The sequence below is a fragment of the Podarcis bocagei genome, assembly GCF_964188305.1.
Source record: "Podarcis bocagei genome assembly, chromosome: 3".
Lineage (NCBI taxonomy): Eukaryota > Metazoa > Chordata > Lepidosauria > Squamata > Lacertidae > Podarcis > Podarcis bocagei.
Genome location: NC_138127.1, coordinates 97,333,656 through 97,339,938, shown reverse-complemented (window position 1 = coordinate 97,339,938; position 6,283 = coordinate 97,333,656). Strand labels below are relative to the sequence as shown.

Below are 6,283 nucleotides of genomic sequence, written 5' to 3'. Positions count from 1 at the left end.
CCTCCATGTGCCAGTAGCAGTTTAGTCCTGCTGGCCACATGACCCAGAAAACTGTCTGTGAACAAACGCTGGCTCCCTCGGCCTGAAAGTGAGATGAGCGCCGCAACCCCATAATCGCCTTTGACTGGACTTAACCATCCAGGGGTCCTTTACCTTTACCTTTCATGGTATATTTTCATCTTCCAAAGCAACTACTCTCTTCTGAACTTAAAAATGGAAAGCGTAATGCTGGTGGTCAACAAAAGAGGTTCAAAGACTCTCTCAAGTCAAATCTTTAAAAATGTAGTATAAACACCGACAACTGGGAAACACTGGCCTGCGAGCGCTCCAATTGGAGAACAGCCTTTACCAAAGGCGTAATGGGCTTTGAAGACGCTCGAACTCAGGACAAAAGGGAGAAAAGTGCTAAGAGGAAGGCACACTTGGCAAACCCTCACCGTGATCAACTCCCACCTGGAAACCTATGTCCCCACTGTGGAAGGACATGTGGATCCAGAATTGGCCTCCAGAGTCACTCACGGACTCACTGTTAAAATTGTGTTTATGGAAGACAATCTTACTCAGCTATGAGTGATTGCCATAGAAGAAGGTGATATTTTTATGAATCTTGACCCTCTCTCCTCCCAAGTAAATGCCTAAAGAGGAACCACATGGGCAGGAACTGTCGGAAAATCAAGTGATGGGCATGCATTGAACCAGCTCCTCATTTTCTTTCTAAGTCCTAATGACTCTGAGATGATACCTTTCGTTAAAAAAATATCAGTTCAGTTCATTATGTACATGTTAAGATTTGCAGCTCACTCCAGCCTTAATGTTCAAAACAGGTAATATATCACACATGCTCCTTATCTGATTCCTCTTCAGAGATCCCTGGTAACTTATGCCACAATTACTCATGTTTTTTTACTGATGAGAAAAGGCTGGTAAAGAGTAGCTGTAAGTAGGGTGGGTTTTTTAAAAAACAAAATTTGGGGGGAATTCTTTGAAACTTTCATGAGGAGAGCACTATTGTAGTGACAGGGGCAGTTTTTCCCTTTTACTTATGTCTTACTGTCACCAACCACGCTTGCGCAGGGGCAGGGTGTGTTTGAAGCCCAACATTTTCCCCAGATTACCCTGACTGTAATATTGTTCCCAGGCATTATGTGGCATGGCGGGCCCTACCATTAGGCAAAGGGAAACAACTGCCTCAGGTTGCAGAAGCTCCTAGCTACTGGAAGACAGATCTGTGTATCCCCGTGGCCTCTCCTGGCCCCTCATAAACTAATGTCAGATACAGTGGAGCATGCTGTTCCATTGCCAGTGTTGATGTAATATCCAACTACAAGTCAGTGTCAGAACATGGAATGGGAAGGAGCTCCATTTGTCCTTTGCCTTGGGCAGCAATCTGTCTCAAACTGTTTCCTTTCAGGGGCATGCAACAGTGGTGCTAAAAATACATTTTAAGGGATATTGACCCCACTACCGCCATAATGGCAAGCCTTTGCACCTTTTTTCTCTTTCCCCTCAAATTGCCCCTGGTTTCACAGGTCCCAAATTTCACGTGCACGCACACAAATCTCCATAGGACGGCAATGGGACAGAGTCTGAGATACTCATACAACAGAAAAAAGTAAATCACATTATTCCTGAGCAGAGGAAGCCTGCCAGTTTATTTTGAGAGCCAAGCCCTTTTTATATGTGAACCACAATGAGACCTCTGGGTATAGGGCATGGGTAGGCAAACTAAGGCCCGGGGGCCAAATCCGGCCCAATCACCTTCTCAAGCCGGCCTGCGGACGGTCCAGGAATCAGCATGTTTTTACATGAGTAGAATGTGTCCTTTTATTTAAAATGCATCTCTGGGTTATTTGCAGGTCCTGCCTGGTGTTTTTACATAAGTAGAATGTGTGCTTTTATTTAAAATGCATCTCTGTAGGGCATAGGAATTTGTTCATTATTTTTTTCAAAATATAGTCCTGCCTCCCACAAGGTCTGAGGGACAATGGACCAGCCCCCTGCTGAAAAAGTTTGCTGACCCCTGGTATAGGGCATTTTATAAATTTAATTAATAATGATGATGATGATGATGATGATGTGTGACCCATTCGTATAATGAACACATTGAGGGAGCGGGCTGTACACCCCCTGGAAGGTTTCACAATGTATGCGCAATGCCACCTGTTAATTATATATGCAACTTAACACACAGAGGACTGTTCTCTACCCTGTTTCCCCAAAAATAAGGCAGCGTCTTATATTAATTTTTGCTCCCAAAGATGTGTTAGGTCTTATTTTCAGGGGATGTCTTATTTTTCCATGAAGAAGAATACGGTACACATATTCCTGGGAGGCCTTATGTTCAGGGCAGCCTTATTATCGGGGAGATCTTTTTTTCAGGGGATGCCTTATACTACAGTGAGAGGCAAAACTGGAAATAGGTCTTATTTTCGGGGGATGTCTTACTTTCAGGAAAACAGGGTATGTGTTCTGGAACCCTGGGAAATTAGAGTTCCAGAATACACAGAGAAACATCCTCTGCAGTGGAATAATGAGTGCATAGACAAGATGAAGAGAGTCTGCCATTGTAATGGTGGCTCCCTAAGTGTGTGGATAAGGTATGAAAAGGCCTGGGGCAGGGTTTTGCAACTTCTCTAAGTCGAAAGCCATATTCCCTTCTGGATGTGAGGCAGCACCAGTGAGGGGCGTGCCTGGAGGATAAAGGGTGTGGCCAAGGAAGAGTTTTGGTGGGCTGATAGAGATGAGGGTTACCCATTGCTACAATTTGCTAAGAAGCAAGACAATTCTCTGCAGCCTTCATTAACATTCAGATCTGTGCAGACCAATTAGAGGGTTATGATCTAAACATTGATTATTCCCTCCTTTCTTTTTCTCACCAGCAATCCCAACAATGGATATGTATCACCGGATGAACTCCACCTAATGATATGATTTGTCATATAATGATCTGTGATTGATGTTATAGGGATATCCTTCCCGCCACCTCGAATAAATAAATCTGACATTAGGCTCTTAGCGTAAGTCATGGATTTGCTTTCTTGTTCATTTATTTTAAGAAATATTGAGTTGAGATATATATATAGAGAGAGAGAGAGAGAGAAATTAACCAAAATGAATACTCTTAAAGTATGCAGATTTGAAAATTAATTTTGGATATATATAAAAGATGGAGATGGAATAACTCTCAACTGACCTGATTAAATTGGGACATCCCATTTTTTTTGGGGGGGTGCTCTCGCATGAGAGCATGGTGCCCAAAACACGAGAGATCACAGCACCCAAAAAGGCGCAATGGATCTTGTACCTCCTAAATGTTGTCAGAAGGTTCTTGAGGCAACAAGTGCCAAAATTCATTGTAGATGCATATTCTGAGAGAAAATACCTTTAGAAATCTGCACTTTTAAGAGAAGATACGATACAGTGATACCTTAGTTCTCAAACTTAATCCGTTCCAGAAGTCTGTTCTAAAACCTAAGCGTTCCAAAACCAAGGCACACTTTCCCATAGAAAGCAATGCAAAATGGATTCATCCATTCCAGACTTTTAAAAACAACCCCTAAAACAGCAATATAACATGAATTTTACTGTCTAACGATACCATTGATCCATAAAATGAAAGCAATAAACCATGTACTACAATCACACAATCAATCAGTTAGCAGCTGAACTGGGTTCCACACCATCACAAAAACAAAACAAAAAGAGCCACAAAAACAAAAATGCAAAATAAATAGCAAAACCCGGCAGACCTCGGAATAACACTCAAAACGGAAGCGTGGCACTCAAAACGGAGCACATTCAGCTTCCGAAAAAAGTTCGCAAACTGGAACACTTACTTCTGGGTTTGCAGTGTTTGAGTTCCAAGTTGTTTGAGAACCAAAGTACCACTGTATATAAAAAAATGCACATTTTAAGATGCATATAAATGTGAACTGTCACACACATAACAGTCACAGCAGACTAATGTGGAACTGATACAGAACAGACATTATGGGTAATTGCTCAAAAACATGACACATACTGTATATAGATTGACTCACCCACCCCTGCTCTAAGCACTGCTATTGGGCCACCAAACCACAGTTTCTAGTTTCTGTCAGCCAATGTCATCACAGGAATTGAACTTTTACAGAGAACCGCCCTCTCCCTAGTCTCCTGGCTAATGGCCGATCTATCTAGTTTCCTAAAGGGGTTTTCACAAGGTGTTCAATGGTTTTGCAACAGCCTTGGAGGTCAATGAGTAGCTCTCCACACAAACGTCCGCTTGTTTATCAGGTGATATATTTTGTTGGTTATTGATTTGACTCAGCTGCTTTTTATCACCCGGCAGAAACGCTGCACTGACATCAATAAGAAAAGAAGATGGGGGGGGGGGGATGGGATGAAAAAAATAAACACACATTATTGACTTCTACAGAAACAGGGTTTAGCCTTTGCATTAGCACTGCAGCATTTGATAATTGTGAATGAAGATGTCTCACTTTTGTGTGTCTGGATAACAGGAACGGAATTCTTCTGACCTGATGCCCTGAAACAACCAAAGAGAGCAAAATCCATTGCTTGTGAAAGTGGGTTGCTACAGAACATTAAGACAAAAATTAGGTTTTGCCAAAATGCTGTTACTCCTCCTGTAAAGAGGAATAGACAGAACTGGTCAATGAAAGATAACAGCTCCCATTGTTGTTGCTGTTCCATCAAAGATAATTAGGCAACGTACCAGAAACAATGAGAAGACACCCTGCCCACAACCTGGAAATCTAATGAAATAATAGCTTTACAAACCATCTGTAGGACTATTTGCGGCAAAACAGAAGATCTGCAGCAATAATGGAGTCTCCTGTATTTCCAGTGTGGTGTAGTGGTTAAGAGCGGTAGACTTGTAATCTGGTGAACCGGGTTCGTGTATCCGCTCCTCCACATGCAGCTGCTGGGTGACCTTGGGCTAGTCATACTCATAGGCGCCGACTCCATGGGGCTTGAGGGGGCTCGAGCCCCCTCAAAAAAATTTTTTGGGGGGGGCTCAGCCCCCCCAATAATCTCGGGCGGGCGCCCTTCCAGCAGAGCGCCGCCGCCGTCCCCCGCCTCCTCCCCACCTGCTCCTTCGCCAGCCAGCCAGCCGCGCGCCCTAATCGGAGAGCCCCGGCCGGAAATCCCGCAAGAACAGGGGAATCCCGACTGGCCACACCTCCCAGCCAGCCAATCGGCTGGCTGGGGGCGTGGCTTGCCCTATTTAGGGCCGGAGCCACTTTATTTGCATATTCATGAGCTTATTTATTATTCATGAGCTTTCCCGGGCCCCCCCCAATATTTTTTCTAAGTCCGCGTCCCTGGTCATACTTCTTTGAAGTCTCTTTTTATATATATATAATAATATTTATTAGTTTTCCAACAAATTAAACACAACACTACAAAAAACCAAAAGAGAAAAAGCATACAACAATACAATGCAATACAAAAAACACAAAAAAACCACTAACATACATCTAACAAAACAAAACAAAAACCATTTAAAACACAATCCAATTTCAATATCTTATCTTTCTTTCACTAATTTCCACGACCTCCTCACACCTCCCTTTTTGTATTCAAATTCTATTAATTGTTTCAGCAATTCCTTTCCATCTTCCTGTTTTCTATCCTATAATTATCTTAACACATTCTAACCTTATTTTTCCCTTTAATGCTCTATTAATCTATCTATACTTAATTCCTTATAACATTTCTACTAAAGCCATATAACTTCATTCCAACATTTTTCTAACATTCATTAATTTTACAGTATTTCTGTAAATAGTCTTTAAACTTTTTCCAGTCTTCTTCCACCGACTCTTCTCCCTGGTCTCGGATTCTGCCAGTCATTTCCACCAATTCCATGTAGTCCATCAACTTCATCTGCCATTCTTCCCTGGTGGGTAAATCTTGTGTCTTCCAATATTTTGCGATGAGTATTCTTGCTGCTGTTGTTGCATACATAAAAAAAGTTCTGTCCTTCTTTAACACCAATTGGCCGACAATGCCCAAGAGAAAGGCCTCTGGTTTCTTCAAGAAGGTATGTTTAAATACCTTTTTCATTTCATTATAAATCATCTCCCAGAATGCCTTAATCCTTGGGCACGTCCACCAAAGGTGAAAAAATGTACATACTTCTTTGAAGTCTCTCAGCCGCACTCACCTCACAGAGTGTTTGTTGTAGGGGAGGAAGGGAAAGGAGAATGTTAGCCGCTTTGAGACTCCTTCGGGTAGTGATAAAGCGGGATATCAAATCCAAATTCCTCCTCCTCCT

General features: G+C 42.4%; 1 long non-coding RNA gene across 1 annotated transcript; it reads left to right on the top strand.

Annotated features, from left to right (window-relative positions):
- The first annotated feature begins 2,484 nt into the window (after positions 1–2,484).
- LOC308583213 lies at positions 2,485–3,021 on the top strand. Its single transcript, XR_014006128.1, has 2 exons — positions 2,485–2,597; positions 2,880–3,021. It is a non-coding gene; the product is annotated as an uncharacterized lncRNA (long non-coding RNA).
- The last annotated feature ends 3,262 nt before the right edge of the window (positions 3,022–6,283 follow it).